The 20,835-nt window shown below is 41.8% G+C and overlaps 1 long non-coding RNA gene across 3 annotated transcripts; it reads left to right on the top strand.

The window, feature by feature from the left end:
• The first annotated feature begins 7,278 nt into the window (after window positions 1-7,278).
• Window positions 7,279-9,563, top strand: LOC113599080 (uncharacterized). Of its 3 annotated transcripts, none has more exons than XR_008290832.1 (3): window positions 7,279-7,454; window positions 7,867-7,959; window positions 9,226-9,563. It is a non-coding gene; the product is annotated as an uncharacterized LOC113599080 (long non-coding RNA). The 3 variants fall into 3 exon arrangements; XR_008290831.1 differs by having other exon boundaries at window positions 7,279-7,539; XR_003419806.2 differs by lacking the exon at window positions 7,279-7,454 and adding an exon at window positions 7,631-7,731.
• The last annotated feature ends 11,272 nt before the right edge of the window (window positions 9,564-20,835 follow it).

Genomic DNA, 20,835 nt, shown 5'->3' with positions numbered 1-20,835 from the left:
TTTTTAAGCTGAAATTTATTCTGCAATAAATACTTCAATGTTGGTGAGACATGATGTTTTATTGGATTACACTCGTTTGCCGAAGAAATCACATTGGGAATAGCAAAGCTTGCGGTTTTGTGGGTAATGCGTTTGTAATGTGAGGGCTTTACACTGGAAGAGTGTTGGAGAAGGATAACAAGGCAAATGAGGAAGTGGCTAACTGCATGCAAATCTACAGTATGGTAACACTGTAACCCACCGCCCCCCCCAAGTCCAAGGGGGGTTTTGTGGTGGTTGGTTCACCTAGGCTGGATAATTCATTAGATTCTGACTCCGGGAAGGAATAAATGAATACAGCATACGTTACATTCTTACTTTCGTCTCAGAAACAAATCTTTCTTGTACCAGCCAGTGTAATCTTCAGAGTTTTCCTTATATAAAACACCTCAAGAAAAATGCACCTCAGTAAGATTTACACTTTATTACTCTAATGATTCTACAAACACTACCACAATGTGATGAAAGACAGAGCAGTCCCGGACTGATTGAGAGCTAATAAAAATCAGTACTGAAAACTGAAAAGAGCACCCTTATCATCTTTCTTTCATTTAGAGCTGATTACTAGGGGATTATAATGCAATCACAGCTATGTGTGAGAGGTAGCTATGGGAACCAGTTTTAACTGTTTATCTAGCCAAAGATCTTAATTTAAGTTTGAACACTCTGATTCATTTATATGTAAGACACCAAGGAGACAAAATGCAGAAGAAACAGATGCACACTTGTTCTTTCCATTTAACTTCATAAGCTACCAGCCAATTTGTCTTTCAGGGACAAAATTAATTTCTGATGACAATGTGAGCAAGTAATAAACTAGAAGTTCCTGTCCTGGGAAACTTGTTAATGCCGTGTAATGTTCTGGAGTTATTTAGGAGGGGAAAAAAGAGATTTGCTCCTGGAGTTACGGGGACGTCTGTAACAAACTTGCCTCTGTCCCAGCTCTTAGTCACTCCTCAGAGCTTTATGACACCTTTTCTAGAGGCCGAATTGGGAAAGTTCAAAAGAAACCGTGTGGCTTACCATTTCTTTCCTATGGAGTATTTTTAAGCTGCTCATTTTCCTTCATATTCTCTCCGTGATTCAGATTTGCTCATAGCACAAACCTCCAGCTCATTGCTTCGCAGCCCTGGCATAGGGGCAAGGCAACTGGCAAGGAGGTGAAAATGAATCACGGGACCTCCTTCGTGGAGCCCACGTTGCTAACACAACACAGCCCCTTGCGTAGAAGAACGCTCCGTGAGCAGCTCCATGCCATGGCAAACATCTCACGGAGGAACCCGGATGCGTGCAAGGGAATCCCAGCGATGGGGTTAAATGTGCCAACCCACTGCCATCGAGAAAGAAGGGTGCCAGCATGTCTGACAAAACGCATGCACGTACACCCTCAGATGGGAAATAGGATTGGCCGGTGGTCTGGGAAGCTATCTATGCCCTCGTGTCGCTGCTAATAACAATGATAATAAGAATTATAAAAGGTAGCATCTATGAAACACTGCACACACCAGAGAATAAGGTGGACCCTCTACCTACATTAGCTCATTCAATCAGCACAACCACCCTTGTGGTCATTTTTAGGGCCACTTTAGAGGCGAGAAAACTGAGTCACAGAAAAATTAACTGGCCTGATCGCCAGAGGGTGGGAAAGTCAACACTGGAACTCGGTGTGTCAAATTCCAAAACTTCTATTTTCCAGCATTCTCCTAGGGCAAACCTCAGCAGTCTTATTCATCTTAGCCAGTATTATTTTCCCATCTCATTATGTATCCGGTTTTCTTAGGATCTCTGGACTATGTTCGTCCTTTAATCCGTAGCTTCTGTGCTCTGTCTCCCCACGACTTCCCCAGCCTGTATTTTTCTGCTCTCCGGGGGAACTCCCTACGGCATAATGGCTGTCCATTAGTGTGTTTTCAAAACCTCGCTCTCTCCCGTCCTCTGACAGTTTTCATATGCTCCACATGAAGGATCCTTTTCCAGAAATACTTTTGAAGAAAGTCTAAAGTAAGCTGAAAAGTATTACATTTTTCATCTCAACGGGGAAATGGATTTAAGAAAAGGAGAGAAGAGCCTGCAGGTTGTTCAGATTTTAAAAAGAATTCAACACACTGCTGCATTGGCACTGGGAACACATCTATCACAGAAACCAAGAGAGCATCTGCATTTACACGCCGAAACGGTTCCCTGCGTCCTTGATCACAATAATGACTTCAAGTTCTGCTGAGCCTTTCATCCAGAGGGACGCCGTGGCCCCTGCAGAAGCCGGCCCAGCCAGTGGCTCCCTCCACCACCAAGGCTCTGCCTCCTCCAAGGTGAAGGGGGAACAGCTCCGTTGGGGGAAAATTGAAAAGGACAAGCGAGCGCTGTAAATTCTATTTCCAAAGGCAACTAAAATAACAGTCCGACTGTCCGTATTTAATTGCCCCATCTGGAACTCGGCATAACAATGCAGTCCCGAAGAAACCTTCTACCGGGCATCAATAGCAACACATAAAAGAGGGGGAATGCTTTCAGGGCCTAGAGAAAGCCTTGCCCTATGAGCACCAGGACGTTTTACTAATTGCCCTATTTCCGGTTTTTGAAACCACGTCAGGCAACTGGGGGACATTCCTCAGGACACTTCTCGCACGCTCCCTCTTGCCCTCAGGAGTCAGTACCATGTGTGATGAGAATGAGTAAGAAAGACAGAAATGGGCTAGTTTGTGGCATGGGGGAGAATGAGATTTAGCACGGAGCTGCTTCCTTTACCAAGTACAAGCAATCGTGTCAAATACGACGGGGGTCGCAGGCTGTGCTCAGTGGGTTCTAGAATCCAGGGTCCGACTCACTCTCGGCACGCCACACGAGTGGAGTTGCCTTTCCAGCCATGCAATGAATTGGTCCTAAGCTGGTCATTTATGTGTTCCCTACATGTGCTGGCGCCTCTGCCCGGAAGCCTTCTCTCCCCATCCCCTCCTCACTCCTTTTCCATTGCCAATATTCAGCTCACGTGTCCTCCTCTCCAGGCAGCCTTCCTTGAACTCCCTGAAGTTGGGCTAACTGTCTCCCTTCTGTTCTTCCACGGCATCTTACACAAATCTTGTTCTGTAATAAATAGGCATCACTTATTGAATGCTTACTATATGCCGATCACTGTGCCAGGTGCTTTACACATAAATATCTCTTCATCCTTACAATCATCCACAGCAGTATTATCTTCATTTTATAGGTCAGAAAACCAAGGGTCAATGAGTTTAAAGTCTGACAACTGGCAAAGGGCAGAGCTGGGATTTGCTTCCTGTCCCCTGCCCATGCTCATCCCCCGTGGTCTCAGCACTCAGTATCCATTTCAGTGTCCCCAGCACCAGTACATTGCCAGAATTTATAGACACATGGGACACACACTTGCTGCGCGGGGAGGAAGCTATGGAGATCTCATTGACCTGGGGGGGGGGGGGGGGAGGGGCGGGTAACCAAAGTAAACGGGTTGACTCTTCCGATTTGTCTGCATGACGATAGAACTGCTTGGGCGTTTTTGTTTTTATTTTTTTGTTTTTGTTTGTGTTTTCGTTTTAGAAAAAAAAGCAGGCAGAAGCAGTTAAGCAGGGTCCTTGGTGTCAGGCCGACAGAGAATGTGTTGTCTTCCTGAATTCAGGTGTTCTTTTCACTGAATTCAGTCAAACCAGTTTTGCGTATTGACACAGAAGGTGTAGCACAGAACAAACCAGTCTGGCATCGCTGCATAATCGCTTCTGTCACCCACCTCTGTCCCTCTCCATCAAGGCTGCTGTGCCACCTTGGCAGCAGCTGCATCTTTCCCCAGGGAGTGAGCGTGGCTGAACACTCGGGGTGCAAGGGCTGTGGCAGGAGAGCCCATTCTCCTCAGGATAACAAGAGTTCGTTCTGTCCCACAGGCAGGACGCTCTGCTCATCCTTCTTCCTTCTCCGCATCCAGGAATTCAAGCCCAGCCATTTTGTCTTCATAAACGGTCTCCCCCGCACCCTCCCTCAGTGTCCCTGCTGCTGCCCTAAGCCAGGCCTTGATGGGGTCTCCTCTGGCCTTCCGCCTCCAATTGGTCTGGGTCTTTCTACATGCCCCCACCAAAGTATTCCTCCACATATCACCCCTCTCTACGCTCAGAAACTATTTGCGGCTCCCCATTGCTTTCAGAATAAAGTCTAAAGTCAATAGACAGTCAAAGCTTCACCAACAGGTTTTAACCTACTATTCCAAACTTGTCTTCCACTCTTCCCTGACTCAACCCCCTGAACCAGTCAGCTGTCCCCTCACCGGTGCCCTGCACTGGGCCTTATGTCCATCCACCCACACCCTGCCTTTACTTCAAGGCCCAGTCCCAGTGCTTCCTGCTGTCTGCAATCTCCAGTGACCTTGCTCAGAATCTCATGCACTTCCTGTCTGTTTCACAGTCGCTGATTTGGTACATCTTACTGTGGCCATAGATGTTGGTTTAACTCCGTGCATATTTATGTCCCACATTCCTGGTGAAATTATAGGCTCCTTGAGGGGGAGACCATCTTTCTCTTCTAACACTGCTCCATGAGAACCGAGGCAGTCGGTGTCTTAATGACTCGGTACCAACACCATTGAGCAATTTTTCCTGTCTCTGTACTCTACCCCAGGCATACCAGAATCCCTGTAATTCCCCAAATGAGCCAGTTCCCCTCGTATTTACAGGTTCTCACACAAGATGCTCCTTCTGCCTGGGCCTTTTCACCGCCCATGCTATCCCTTCCTCCAGCTCCAGTTTTCCTGGAAAGGTACATGGCCTCAGCTCTGACGTCTCTGCTTCTAGAAAGTCATCCCTCATCCCGTAAGACCAGGTGAGCGTTGGTTCACCCAGCAGCTGTGTTAGGTCCAATCAGGTTGTCATGCTGTGTGTTACTTAGGACTCTTCTTACATGTAATGGAAAAACAACTCAAACTGGGGGGAAAGAGGGAATTTGTTATCATAGGTAACTGCAATGGATGGGGCAGAGCTAGATTCAAAGTACATGGTCGATTTACATTTCTCTTGGTCTCTCCTGAATCTTTTTCTCTTCTTCTCTAACCACCGGCTCAGCTTCACCCTGTGTGGGCCTCATCTTCTATGAGCAGAAAGTAGGGGGTTGCGAGTAAGGTTGGGGGAGAGCCTGACTGCGGAGGGTGCTGGGTTTACATCATCCTGATGACCTCAGAGGAAGCAGAGCTGCTTTCTCCTGGCAGCCACATATTAGACCCCAGCGAATTACTCCTGTTGGCCTGGCTTGGGGTTACATGTTTATTCCTGGGATAATCACTATGGCCACAGGCACACATCGCCTGCCCCTCCAACTTCCCATGGTTTTGTGGGGGTGGAGGAGAACTACTCTGATGGGTGCTGTCTCCAGACCACTTGAAATTGGAAAAGAGAACTTCCCCATGGGAAAGAGAAGAGTGTTGCCAGGAAAAAAAGAAAGGGAGAGATGCTGGACAGATAAAAACAATATATGTTCACTACGTGGCATCTGTCTGTCCCCTCTATCTACTGAAAGCTGCCTTAGGATATTATTGTACCTTAGCCACTATCTGTCTTTAGTATATGGCAGGCACGAGTAGAAATTCAACAGTATTTAGATAAATGTATGAATGAATGCATGTTCTGAGTGCCAAATACCTTGAGTTCTGGACAAGGAAACACAGTGTCATGTTCAAAGAGTTTACGTTTGCATATGGTGGCCATTGGCTGCTCCTTTGCTTTCCGAGCCGGTGCAATAGTGGCTACAAATGGGTTCTTGAAGGATCTATGTGGGCTGCTCAACAGATTCATAAAGTGTTCCGAAGAAGGCCCAAAACTTAGCTTAGGCGTATCTGGTAGGATATGAATATGAACCTAAGGTCAGTCACCTACACTCTTAGGCCTGACTTCATTCACTACTGTGATCATAAAAACATCCAGAGCAGCATGTTATCAAGGAAGAGGACAACAGGGGAGAAGCTTCAGGAAAATCAACAAGACGATTTCTTCGGTTCTCATCAGATAGGAGTAAAGAGAGCTAGTAAGTGAGTGGCTTTGTTAGTATATTCACATCTGACCATCCTGTTAGTATATTCACACAATGTAAGACTAATTCCATTCAGCAATTATAGTATAAGTGTCATATACCCCTGCTAGATGGCAAACTCTTCAAGGAGAAGAACGTTGTCTTTATCTCCATGTAATCCCCACAGTGATTGGCACAAAAAAAAGACTCACAAAGAGGAGGCTGGAAGTAAAGTACCCATCTGGGGTTTTCACGAACATAATTTTACAAACCTAGCTGCAATGAGATCATGACTTTCAGAGACAGAGTCACTAGCTTGATGGATTCATTGCTTCCAGAAGAACTTCATGTATAATGTGGAAGTTCTTTTTATCTCTTTATAGGGTCTGTAATTAAGGTAAACAAAAATGCTTTTATAATCTATTTTAAAATGTAGGTCTTACCCATTTTTTGTCACCCGCCAAAAGCCTGCAGTCTTTTCTAATATATTAGATACCATAATACAGCAAATGTGGTGATCACATCCGATGGTACATTATTAAATAATGTTGGCCAAACACACACACACACATACACACACACACACACACACACACACACACATCTTGGAAAAATAAATTCCTTTAGAATTCTTATTGGGTAGGATAAAAGAAAGTCATACTCTTAATCTTAGGATGCTCGTAAGGAATTTTGGGATAAACTTTAAAGTCTTAAATTCATTAAAAATTTTGGTTTATCACTAGGTAAAGCTTGCTGTTAAATAATTGCTGATATTGTCATCTCTTTTTCTTCTCAAAATCTCTGTTAATATTATAACCTAAAATGGTAACTTTTTTAAAAAAAGATTTTATTTTTAAGTAATCTCTACACCTGACAGTGGCCTTGAACTCACCACCCTGAGATCAAAAGTCACATGCTCCACCAACTGAGCCAGTCAGCCATCCCTAAAATGGCAACTTTTTTTTTTTTCTATTAATACAATTGATAGAATTAATTGTTAGCTATCTTTCTGTCTGGTCTTCACATTATTCTCTCCCCATGTTTCATAACTATAATTCATAAACACATCTTAAGCACATTGTAGCCTCCTCAACCACAACCTTAATCATGTACTCCTCGTCAAAATCCTCTGGCTGAGCAAAACCTAAATAACTTAGCTGACATTCCAGAACTTTCACAAGGTTCCGTCCCCCTTGCTAACAAACCTTGTCCCTCCTTGCTACATTCTGTGCTTACCTCGCTGACCCACCCACCAAGCACGGCACACTGCAGCCTCCCTCTTCTTGGCCACAACATTCTCTCAGTCTCACTTCTCCACCAGCCTAACTCCTATTCTTTCTTCAAAAGTCAGAGCACTGTAGCCCCCTCATCCGCGGGGGGATACATTCCAGGACTTCTGGTGGATGCCTGAAACCACGGTACCAAACCCTGAATATACCATGGTTTTTTTTCCCCCCCATACATACATACCTACGGTGAAGTTTCATTTATAAATACGGCACAGTAAGAGATTAACAACAATAGCTAATTATGAAATAGGACGGTTTTAACAATATGCTGTAATAAAAAATTATGAGACTATGGTCTCTTTCAAAGTATCTTACTCTACTCACTCTTCTTGTGATGACGTGAGCTAGTTAAATGCCCGCCTAATGAGATGAAGCGAGGTGACGGACGTAGGCTTTGGGACGCAGCGTAGGTTACTATTGACCTTCTGACATCGGGTGGGGAGTGTGGATCATCTTCTTCTGGACAGGGGCTGACCACAGATAACTGAAACCAGGGAAAGCGAGACCGCAGTTAAAGGGGAGACCACTGTATGTTTTACAGGCTTGAGCTGCCTCCATGAGCCTCCAGGACTACAGAGAGCTCCTGACCTATGAAACCATGATCCTGAAGGCTGGCCTCAGATGTGGCACTTAGGTACTGACATGTGACCTACTCTCTCTTGCCTCTAACTTTTTCTGCATATATTTTCAACTCCGTTGGGTAATGAGTATATTGAGGGAAGGAATCTTATATTTGTTTGCACAGCCCAAAACTGTGGCGGCTTTTCAACATATATTTAACTTTTTCTCAATTTCTGATGCTCTCCTCACATGTCCAAAGAGCATTAGGAATAACAGTCCTCTACTTTAAACCACTTAACTATTCGCCCTGTAATTCAGGACAGGTTTGAGCTCTGAAGACAGTGGGGTTCTAGTTAAGAACCAGAGTGGAGTTTTAGTTAAGAAAGTTCTCTTCTGAGAATTGATTCCTTCACAGAGTGTTGGGTTCTGGGTTGACTTAGAGAAGGAGAGGACAGAATAGAAAAGGCAGTAGTCTCCTAAATGGATCTTTCAGTGTCACTTCATTGTTTACTTTGAGGTGGTCTTATACCCAGGAGAACAGATACATCCATATTCAGATTCAAATTCAAAAAGCATAGAGCTTTTGAACAGGGAGCTCTGGTTCACGAGGGTGTCCTGAGCACCGGTATCTGCTTCCCCTTCCTCCAAAGGTCCTAGGGAAGTTATAGAAAAGAGATGTTTTAAAATAACGAAACCAAACCTATTCAGGAAAAGTGGGATTGCCATGTCAACAGGCTAGAAATGGAGGAATTCATGGAAGACAGCACATGGGACTGGGGTGACAGAGAAATGAAAAGTGAAGAAAACAGCAAGGAAATCCTGGACAAGTTCCAAGTTCAGAGGCAACACATGCAGAGCTGGAGGGGGGGAGAGGGAGGTGGCGGGTGGGGAGTGAGAAATCATAAGAGCAATTAATTAAAAGAACTACATTTGGAACAGCTGAACCAATGAGGCAAAGCACTCCCCACACCCTATGCTTGCAGATCAGCTAACAATTAATAGCTTTTGCGTTCTGGGTGAAGCCTAGAGAATTATTCCCTGGAGAAGGAGCAGGGTCCTTTACTGGGGCTGGGCATTGAGGTAGAAGCAGGGCAGAGCCAGAGACAATTCTGGACTTCTGTAACAGCTGCCAGGGAGAAAACAAAAGCAAAGCCGCTCTGCCTTCAGCAGGGGAACCAGTCATCCTGGGTTTCCCAGTATGTTCCAGTTTACGTTATAATCCCCACACAATCATTAATAAGCAGTTTTCCTTTTATGCTCAGAAAGTCTCGGGTTTTTTGTCGTTGATGGTTTTTTGTTTGTTTGCTTGTTACAGGGAAAGTTTGGTTCTATTTACAAGGTGAGAGAGCGAAGGCAGACTGAGAAACAACGTGTGGACCCACCGAAGAGAGCAGGAGGCATGGATGGCAAAACCCAGAGGAGCTGACAAGGGAAAAGACCCAGATTTGAGGGAGAGAGTGGCCACAGGCGGAGACAAAGGGAAGAAGCCTAGAGTATAGGACAACTAGTCTGAGATTTTCTGCAGACCCCAGCTAGAAGTGAAGCCTGGCCCAGAAGGCTCCAGCTATTTTAAAACATAGGTTTTATTCTCTGCTTCAGATTCTGTGTCTCCCTCTCTCTCTGCCCACCCCCACTCACGCTCTCCCTCTCTCTCTCAAAAATAAATAAACATTAAAAAAAAAATTTTAACGTAGGTTTTATTCTTATTCAGGTATGATGGGATCAACAAATCAGGAGATGGCCGGATGCAAGGAACTTTGCCTCTCTTGCTCCCAGTCCCCAAATAGCCAGAGATTCCAGGTTCCAGAAGTTCTGCAGCATCATATCCTTGTTCCAGCCCCTCAGAGCCGGGTCCAGCTGCTGCCCCTCTTCCTGGGTGAAGTCCACAGCCACATCTGTGAGTGTCACCAATTCCGGGGCCTCATCATCCAATGGCTGGGCAGCCCATGGTGGCTAGGGACAGGTAGCCAAGTGTACCAAATGTCTCCATTATTACTCCATTGAATGATAAATTATGTAGTCATCTTATCCATGAGCGAAATATACACTGAAGCCATGTTTCTCAAACCAGAACCCAGGCACCAGCATGAAGACAGTCCTCCCCAGACTGGTCTGGCTGTGCAAATCACCATCTGTGCAGAGGGCTCTGATGTCACTTGGGCAACACAAGACATGGATGCCATGATTAAAAACACAAATGCAAATAGAGGTTCTGATCCTGCTTGCCAAACTAGATATTCCAGAATCGACAACTGATATTTTAAAAGATTATCGTTAAAATGAAAACCAAATTTGAAAATTGTCTTAAAGGACTCATGAACTCCTAAGAATATATATGGAGACACATTCTTTTTTTTTAATGTTTATTTAAATTTTAGTTACTTAACATCCAGTACAGTATTGGTTTCAGGGGTAGAATTCAGGGATTCATCAGTTACGTACAACACCCAGTGCTCATCATAACAAGTGCCCTCCTTAGTACCCATCACCCATTTAGCCCATCCCCGCCCATTCACTTCCCTCTATCAACCCTCAGTTTATTCTCTATCATTAAGAGTCTTTTGTGGTTTGTTTCCCTCTCTCTTCTTTTTTTACCCTCTTCCCATATATTCATTTGTTCTGTTTCTTAAATTCCACATATGAGTAAAATCATATGGTATTTGTCTTTCTCTGATTGCCTTATTTCACTTAGCGTAATACATTCTAGCTCCATCCATGTCTTTGCAAATGGCAAGATTTCTTTCTTTTCTTGATGGCTGAGTAATACTCCATTGTGTGTGTGTGTGTGTATATATATATATATATATATACATCTTCTTTATCTATTTATCAGTCGATGGACATTTGAGCTCTCTCCATAGTTTGGCTATTGTTAATAATGCTGCTATAAACATCAAGGTGCATGTACCCTTTTGAATCTGTGTTTTTGTATCCTTTGGGTAAATACCCAGTAGGGTAATTACTGGATCCTAAGGTAGTTCTATTTTTATTTTTTGAGGAAACTTTATACTGTTATATGGAGATACATTCTAAGGATTATTAAATATTTAAGGAAATTACAAAAAAAAGAGAGGGAACAGTTTGCCTCACAGAGAACAGTGGTTATTCGGAAAATAAAAGATGACTTTATGTAAATATTCAACTACTTTCAGAAAAAATTCAAGAGAACAATGTTTCCAATAACCAAAACAACATTCTGTTTTTCTTAAAGTGCTCAGGGAACAACATAAGAGTTCTTGAAATAGAAATACATAATGTCTATATCAGAAATCCACTGGGTAATCTGCCTAATTGAATGTGTTATAGATGACAAATGGAGATCTAGAAAACTCCACGAAATCTCTCAAAATAAGACAAGATGTCAAATATGAGCAGAGAGAAGAAATTGAAGAGATCAGTAACTGGCTAGTGGGAATTCTAGAAGCATAAGGAAGAGCCTACAGAAAGGAGGAAATAACCAAAGATGTAATACACGAAAAGTTTTCTAAACTGAGGAGAAGACATGAGTCTTTAGATTTAAAAAGCACACTAAGTGGTGAGCAGTATGCATGAGAGAAAAGAAAAACCTATTATGAGATACATTCTAGTGAAATTTCAGAAATCCAAAGATAAAGAGAAAATCTCAGATTTCCAGAGACAAAAAAATAGGCTATCACAACAGAATAAAGATTGGATTGCCATTAGATATCTCATCAACAACACTTGATGTTAGAAGGCAAATGCCTTCAAAGACAGTAATGCCTTCAAAGTTCTAAGAAAAAAGTTTCAAACCTAAAGTTCTATAACCAACCAAAGTATAAACATAGAGTGGGGACAAAATAAAGATTTGCAGAAATGCAGAGGCTGCAAAGTTTGCTCCATGAATTCTATGTGAAAAATAACTACTCAAGATATGTTGCAGAAAAACAAACAAAAAGTCAAAATACAAGGCTACAAGAGATAAAAGAAGGAGTGCAGTTGAACCAGAAGAAGTGAATAAAGCTAAAAAGACACTTTAAAAGAATCAATTTGGGGGCATCTGGGTGGCTCAGTCAGCTAAGCATCTGACTTTGGCTCAGGTCATACTCTCGCCGTTCATGAGTTCGAGCCCCGTGTCAGGCTCTGTGCTGACAGCTTGGAGCCTGGAACCTGTTTCAGATTCTGTGTCTCCCTCTCTCTCTGCCCCTCCCCTGCTCACTCTCTTTCTCTCTGTCAAAAATAAATAAACATTTAAATTAAAAAGAAAAAAGAATCAATTTGACTTTAACACACTAAGAAAATTCTCTTTTGAAGGAAATAGGCTGGCAATCCAGAGTTAGTTTGTGGCCCTTTAGGTCCAACCACAGACTTCTTGGTTTGCAGTAAATATTATTTGCACAATCATAGGACTATGTTTGTTGGTTTTTAATTTTTTAATCAAATTACAAACTAAGCACAGAAAACATTATAATCACAAAACAAAATGCAAATATAAATTTTAACAAGGTGAAAATACTATAATTAAAACTGGAAGAAAAGAGAAGAGCTACAAAAGAGTATAAGGAAACCAGTGTCATTTTTTCATAGCAGGAAATAAATAGAAATCTAATTTCAATAAATCAAGAGGCAGAGGTTTGAATATATATTAATTAAAATTACAAAGTGCTCTAGGTAATAACTAAATATAACTAACAAAATCTGAGAATGAAGTGGATGAGAGGAAGTGAATAGCGCTGCAATTGCCCTGAATACTTCATATTCCGTATCAAGGGGTCAATAGGTGTCACTCCCAGTGACCAATCAATAGTAGAAACACACCGTTTAAAGTTCTAAATCATAGCTATGATAAGAGTTAAAAACAGAAACTTCTAACGGTGATTACCTAGGAGTGACTCGTTTTAAATTACTCCGCTTTTTACTATTCTTCCCATGTGCTCGTATGACTTTGCTAATTTAAAATAACCAGTTTAAAAGCTCTGGCTATGTGCCCTTTACAATACACAGAGACCAAAAGAAAGTATCTCTTTTTGAAATACTGTTTTGCAAAGATTAGCCCATCCATCACATTGGAATTATTCATTTTAGCTACAAGGAAAGATCGTCGCTGTCTGAACAGCCTGCTCTCAGTGGGTCGTGTGGCAGAATGAAAGCATTTGGAAGGCTCAGACCCCTTTCCGTAGCCAGCTCATGTCCAGTAGCCTTCCATATTAATGTAGTGACAGGGACAATCACGAGCTACAGGATGGGTCTCCTGGTGAGAACCATCTGAAAGGTGTTGCATTCTTATGCAGGCATTATCACACTGGAGTAGATATGGACAAGATTATTATCCTCATGTTATATACCAAGAAATACCAAGAAATAATGGACGTGTCCAAAACTTAAACCCTGGTATCCTTATTCCAGCACATTTCTTCTCAGTCTCTCCAAGGGGAGGAAAAGATTTTTTACAGTGCTCAAGGCAAGGAAATGGAAAGGCTACAGCATCTATTTACTGGATGGCAGTGAAGCTGATGAGAAAGCCGTCAACCTCCACCACCTATGTGTTTCCAAACCATTAGAAATTCAAACAACCAAAGTTTGGAAGGGAACAATAAAATAGTTCCCTTTCTGAGTCTAATAGCTTGATCTCAACAATGACTTCAAAAACCAAAATATTCTTCTGTAATTTAAAGTGACCTTAGACAAAGTATCTATTACACCCCTTTTTGTCCAGTGAAATGAAAACATATTTTTAGACATAAACAGTTTATAATTATTCATAGGCCAATTATGTAGCTGGTGCATTATCCATACCTTTTGCAATTTTTTATCTTATTTAATGTTTTTTAATGTTTATTTATTTTTTTAATAATTTATTTTTTAATTTACATCCAAGTTAGTTAGTATATAGTGCAACAATGATTTCAGGAGTAGATTCCTTAATGCCTCTGACCCATTTAGCCCATACCCCCCTCCCACAACCCCTCCAACAAACCTCTGTTTTTTCTCCATATTTAAAAGTCTCTTATGTTTTGTCCACCTCCCTGTTTTTATATTATTTTTGCTTTCCTTCCTTAGGTTCATCTGTTCTGTGTCTTAAAGTCCTCATATGAGTGAAGTCATATGATACTGTCTTTCTCTGACTGACTAATTTCACTTAGCATAATACCCTTTAGTTCCATCCATGTAGTTGCAAATGGCAAGATTTCATTCTTTTTGATTGCTGAGTAATACTCCATTGTATATATATATATATATATATATATATACACCATGTCTTCTTTATCCATTGCTGATAGTGCTGCTATAAACATTGGGGTGCATGTGCCCCTTCGAAACAGCACACCTGTATCCCTTGGTTAAATACCTAGTAGTACAATTGCTGGGTCATAGGGTAGTTCTGTTTTTAATTTTTTGAGGAACCTCCATACTGTCTTCCAGAGTGGCTGCACCAGTTTGCATTCCCACCAACAGTGCAAAAGAGATCCTCTTTCTCCGCATCCTTGCCAACATCTGTTGTTGCCTGAGTTGTTCATGTTAGCCATTCTGACATGTGTGAGTTGGTATTTCACTGTGGTTTTGAACTGTATTTCCCTGATGATGAGTGATGTTGAGCATTTTTTCATGTGTCGGTTGGCCATCTGGATGTCTTCTTTGGAGAAGTATCTATTCATTTACCTATTTCTTCATTGGATTATTTGCTTTTTGGGTGTTGAGCTTGATAAGTGCTTTATAGATTTTGGATACTAACCCCTTATCTGATATGTCATCTGCAAATATCTTCTCCCATTCCGTTGGTTGTCTTTTAGTTTTGCTGATTGTTTCCTTCTCTGTGCAGAAACTTTTTATTTTGAGGAGGTCCCAATAGTTCATTTTTGATTTTGTTTCCCAACATTTATTTATTTTTGAGAAAGAGAGACAGTGAGAGCAGGAACGGCCGGGGCGGGGGCGGGGAGGGGACAAAGAATCCAAAGCAAGCTCCATGCTGATAGCAGAGAGCCTGACTCGGGGCTCGAATTCATGAACCGTAAAATCAATACCTGAGCTGAAGTCAGATGCTTAACCTGCTAAGTAAGGCCCACCCAGGTGCTCCTATTTAATGTTTCTAATTGTGTACTTTGTTTACTCCCTTTCACCATTCACACTTTCCTCAATCATCATCACTATTTGTTCCATTAAATTTTTTGACTGAAAATTTCTGAGAATTTCATCTCTCTATGTTATGCATCCCCCCACATCAACAAAAGAAAGAATCAGTGTTGGAAATATTCTATTCACAACCATATCAAATTGGAATAGCATTAACTTAACTTAAAAATAAATCTTGATCCTTATAAAGGGAACTTTTTTCCCGCTTTTTGACTGTGAGAAAGTTTTCTTTAATATTATTATAAATGATTTATAATAAAAATGCCGTAGGAATGGGAAGGTAGTGCATATAGTCCCCAAAACAGAGCTGGTAACCCTGAACAAACAAACAAAGTCTGTAGTTGCTGAACTACAGACAAGATTTGTCTAAAAATAAACTAATATGCGAATAATAAACTAAAAATAAACTAATCAGCCAGGGCTTGGTTGGTCATTTTCTGACCCACGCCTCTGCCATTCCCTTACACCTAGGGGGGATATTGTTGGCTTCACCATTGAGTCCATGAGGGGTCACCGCAAAATGGACTTTGCCTTCCTTTGCAGTGCTGCACCACTTTGGAAAAATGAGCAGGCTATGGAGGGTTTAAAGGTAAGGAAAGAATAAGGGCCACGGAGATGCCTGATGGTAAATCTGATACGGGTACTGGGTGGAAGAAAGTATATGCTTCCCTTGGCTTGAGCATAGCTGAGTCTTGAGCTGGGCTTTCCTAAGCCTAAGAGCTTGCAAACAAGAAAGCCAAGGGGCTCCAAGAAGACATGTTCTTCCTTCTCAACCCTCTCCCCCCACCGCCCAGAGCTCTCCTCTCACATCCCAGTGTTCCTCTTCCATCACTGAACCTAAAACTTCAGTCCTCAGGAAGGACATTTGTGCTTTACTGGGGCCTCCTAATGGCCCTGAAGCACGAACAAATGAGTCTGGTGTCCATATCCACCAGGATGAGGTTATCGAGTTGTCTTCTCCAAAATAAATTGTCAAAGAAAATGGGTCAGGCGGGGAGAGGAAGAGTTTGATGACTGACGAAATTGGAAGGATGTGTCTGGAGCTTAAGGACCTGCCCAGTGAAGGGAAGTGGAAGGAAAGCGACAATTATGTTCCCTGGCATCATTTGAGGTACTTTATGTATAGCCTCACAGCAGCCCCATGAGCAGAGATGACTGTTTCCATCAAAGAGGCTCAAAGAGGTTTTGTAAATGCCTATTTCAATCACTCATTCCCATGTAACAAACTACCTCAAAATTTAGTGGCTTAAAGCAATAATGTATTATTCCTCACAATTTTCTGGATTGACTAGGGCTGTTCTTCTGATGTCTCACTTGAGTCTCCGATGTCAGATAGGGCTGGAACATCCAAATGTCTTCCTTCCATGACTGGTGCCTTGCTGAGAATGACCACAAAGACCAGAGGCAGGTAAGATACTGGGAAGACCAGGACTCCCTCTTGCCATGTAATTTTAGGGCCTGTTTCTGTCTCCTTTTACATGATCTCTCTAGCAGGAAAGCCATATTTCTCACATGATAGCACAGGGCTTCCAAGAGGAGGAAGACGAAGCTGTCAGTTCTCTTCGACGCTAGGCTCAGAACTGCCAGCGTCACGTCCACTGTATTCTATTGGTCAAAGCCAGTCACAAAACCAGCCAATCACAAAACCATGGAGCCTACGATTTTCAGCGAAAGTGATAGGATCATGCACAAAATAAACAAGTATCTCATACGGAGATACAAATGGAGCTAGAAACTGTGCGTCGGGGGTGGGGTAGGGGGCAATTTTCTTTAAAACAGAATTCGGAGGAGGTCTCACAGAGAAAGTGACGTTTGAACAAAGATGTGAAGAAGGTGAGGGACTGAGCTCTGCTGTATCTGAGGGAAGAACATCCCAGACTGAGGGAGGGCAAAGGCAAACTCCTGATCAGGAGCATGCCTGGCCTCCTACTGTGTTCACAACAGGGGGCAGGGGCGGGGCGCCTGGGGGGCTCAGTTGGTTAAGCATCTGGCTTCTGCTCAGGTCTTGATCTCACAGTTCATGAGTTCGAGCCCCGCATCAGGCTCTGTGCTGACAGCTCAGAGCCTGGAGCCTGCTTCAGATTCTGTGTCTTTCTCTCTCTCTCTCCCTCGTCCGCTCATGCGCTCTCTCTCTCTCTCTCTCTCTCTCTCTCAAAAATAAATAAACATTTAAAAGAAAGAAAGAAAGAAAGAAAGAAAAGAAAGAAAGAATGGGGGGGAGCAAGGATAAAGACATTCATTCTTTGAGTCATTAACTTGACAATATTTATCAAATGCCTGCTGCCCACCAGCATTTCCCTCAGCGCTGGGTGTACAAAGATACATAGGTCGCTACCCTCAAGGAACTGACAATCCAGAAGGGGGGACAGACAAACAAAACCCATGACATGGCATTTAAAAACGTGATAATGGGTATAAGTAGCGTCTTTGCAGGCAAGCTGCTCAGCTGAGCTGAAAATGTCTGTTCTCAGTCCATCTGTTGATGGATCAGAGAGACAAGGGTTGTGTTTCATACTTGAAATAGAATCTGCCCATATCCTCAACTATTACAGAATCATAATTTTTATTAAATGCAAATTTTATTATAGCACTTTAAAGCAAAAGTACTGGGTAAACTGCATAATATAATCACCATATGACTATCACTTTGAATTAGTATTGCAGATACTTCTAACTACTTAATTATTTATTTTTAAAATATATTCCAATATTTTAATTATGTTCAGTTAAGTGTACTTGAATATTTGCGGCACTCTGCATTATTTATATTAGAGAAAAAGCAGCCTAAATCAACTTGCTCTGGCATTCCATAATTTGTGCTTGCACATCTCTAAAATAGATTTATATATAGCTATCAAATGGTTATTCTGGATATGCTATGATTTTAAATTTTTATCTGAATTTTATTTTAATGTACCACAAAAATAAAATTTATTGGCTTCTTTATACTAGGAAGTGTCTTATCTGATTATTCATATTCAATATTTGTGGAATACTAACGAGGGCCGCACACTCTTCAATTAATACAAATGCGTAGATTTCAAGTTACCCACACTAACCCCCAGCCCGCTCCACCCCTTGCCGCATTCCTGGAAATATTCCAGGTTGGAATGAACCAAAATCTCTAGCAGCTCAAGGGTAAAGAGTGAGCGAAACCGTATCAACTTAGAACAACACGGTCACAAACAGGGAGAGGGGAGAAATTAGAAGCCCCAAGGGAATTTACTCTGCGGCACCAAGGAGCCTAGCATATTATTGCTTACGAGGAAGACACCGGATGGGAAGCTTACACAGCTATGGGCTCTGCTATAACTGGCCTGACGAATAATGAGAGCTGCTTTGTTCTTTGGTATCTGTCCAATGCCTCTCCTAGTTTCTAAATTCATTTAAGAGTGATTTCTGTATAGAGGATAAAAAATATTAAAGTTACAGTATTTCAATAACCCTCTTTATGTCCTACAAATCCAATGGACAGACGCCCACTAAAGAGATTACAGTTTGAATACTTAATCCCAATTTGGATGTTTTTAAACAAGGCAAACCTGGCCTTAAATGCAATGCGTGCAATTTAGCTAAGTATAAAATATTAATGCACAAACATGACTATAAATATAGCCAGAGAATCCAGCAGGTGTAAACCACCTGATTCCCACCCCTGCACATTATTCTCCCCAATCAGGGGCCGGGTGAATACTGAACAAGCCCATTCCCAGGTCAAAAGTACGGCTGGCTCATGACAGACCATCTCAAAGTCTGGGCAGGGAGAGCTGCTTAGAATGTAGTCACTTCAGGGGCGTCTGGGGGGCTCAGTCCGTTAAATGGCCGACTTTGACTCAGGTCACTATCTCACAGTTCATGAGTTCGGGACCCCGCATCGGGCTCTGTGCGGACCGCTCAGAGCCTGGAGCCTGCTTCAGATTCTGTGTCTCCCTCTCTCTCTGTTCCTCCCCCACTCGCACTCTGTCTGTCTCTCTCTCTCTTAAAAATAAATAAAGATTAAAACAAAAAAAGAATGTAGTCACTTCAAAAACTAGGGCAAGGTTAGTAGTAGCTTTATTCAGATGGGGTTTGGTCTCCCAATCTCTCCTGCTTTCCTGAGATTCTCTCTGAAAAAGAGCCAGTAGGGTCTCAATACTCAGGGTTGTGGTTTGTACCCAAGGCAACATGGAACAGTGTCACAAGCATGGGCTCAACAGTCAGATTGCCTGGGTTCAAATCTCTCTCCTCCACCACTTGTTAGCTTAGCCACCTTAGATAAACTGCTTCATTACTCTGTCCTCTCAGTTTCCTTGTGTGACTGAGAAAGTCATGTAAAGTTGTCAGCGTAAAGTCATAAGAGAAGTCATGATATAAAGTTATTTTGAGAATTCAGTTGGAACTAATAAATGAATTCAGTTAAGTCACAGATTACAAAATTAACATACAGAAATCAGCTGTGTTGTTATACAGTCATAAGGAGCTATCAGAAAGAGGAATTAAGAAAAAAAATCCCAAATTTACTACTGCACCAAAAAGAAGAAAACAGCTAGGAATAAATTTAACAAAGGAGGTGAAAGACCTGAACTCTGGAAACTATAGGATATTGACAAGAGAAATTGAAGATGACACAAATAAATGAAAAGATAGTCCATGCTCATTAACTGAAAGCATTAATATTGTTAAAACGTCCATACTACCCAAAGCAATCTGTGGATTCAATGCAAACCCTACCAAAATACCAATAACATTTTTCACACAATTAGAACAAAAAAATCCTAAAATTTGTATGGAAGCACAAAAGGCCCGGAATAACCAAAGCAATCTTGAGAGAGAAGAACAAAGCTGGAAGTATCACGCTCCCTGACTATACTACAAAACCGTGGTAATCAAAACAGGATGGTACGGCCACAAAAAAAGAGATCAATGGAACAGAATAGAGTCCAGGAATAAGTCCATCCTGATATGGTCAATCTACAACAAAGGAGGGAAAGAATACAGAATGGGGAAAAGATATTGTCTTCAATAAATGGTGTTGGGAAAACTGCCATATGCAGTTTTTGCCAAATGCAAAAGAGTAAAACTGGACCACTGTCTCATACGATGTACAAAAATTAATGCAAATGAATTAGACATTTGAATATAAGACCTGAAAACATAAAAATCCTAAAAGAAAACATGGGCAGTAAGCTCTTTGGCATTAGTCTTGACATTATTTGGGGGGACCAGTCTCCCCAGCAAAAGCCAAAATAAAAAAATGGGACTACATGAAATCAGTGAGTTACTGTAAGGGATCATTTTGTAATATATAAAAATAGTGACTTATTATGATAAATACATGAAACTAATAGGATACTGTATGCCAATTATACTTCAATAAAGAAAAAAGTAAATGAGCTCAATGAATATCTGTTGGGTGAATTAACTCCCGGGCTACGAACTCTCAAGAACACCAGCTGCAAAACAGCGGCCATATCCATGAGAGAGGACGGGATTAGTGAAATGCTCTTGGCTACTTCTAGCGCTCACCGTGCACGTATTTTGATGAATAAAATCTTACCAGAAAAAATATGGAAAGAAAGAATGGAAGAAGATGGGAAGAAGGAAGAAAGGAAGTTGGGAAGGAGGAAGGGAGCAGAGAGAGCAGAGTGATGGAGCACTCCTCGTGTCCTGGAGGAAGCTGGCAGCAATAATTGTGGTATTGTGACAAAAAGTGGGGGCTGAAATAACATACTGTTCTTTGTGGAACTCACAATCAAGACTTATTTGCATTTTATACTGAAAATGGCAATAAAATTATAAATTTCACATTTTAAGATGTCTTGTTATAAGAACTTCACAATAATAAACGCTTTTTCTCTTCCATAAGTGGAAATAAAACCCT

Source organism: Acinonyx jubatus, chromosome C1, assembly GCF_027475565.1.
Source record: "Acinonyx jubatus isolate Ajub_Pintada_27869175 chromosome C1, VMU_Ajub_asm_v1.0, whole genome shotgun sequence".
Classification (NCBI taxonomy): Eukaryota; Metazoa; Chordata; class Mammalia; order Carnivora; family Felidae; genus Acinonyx; species Acinonyx jubatus.
Note: the sequence above shows the minus strand (reverse complement) of the source record. Positions and strands in the feature narration are given on the sequence as shown.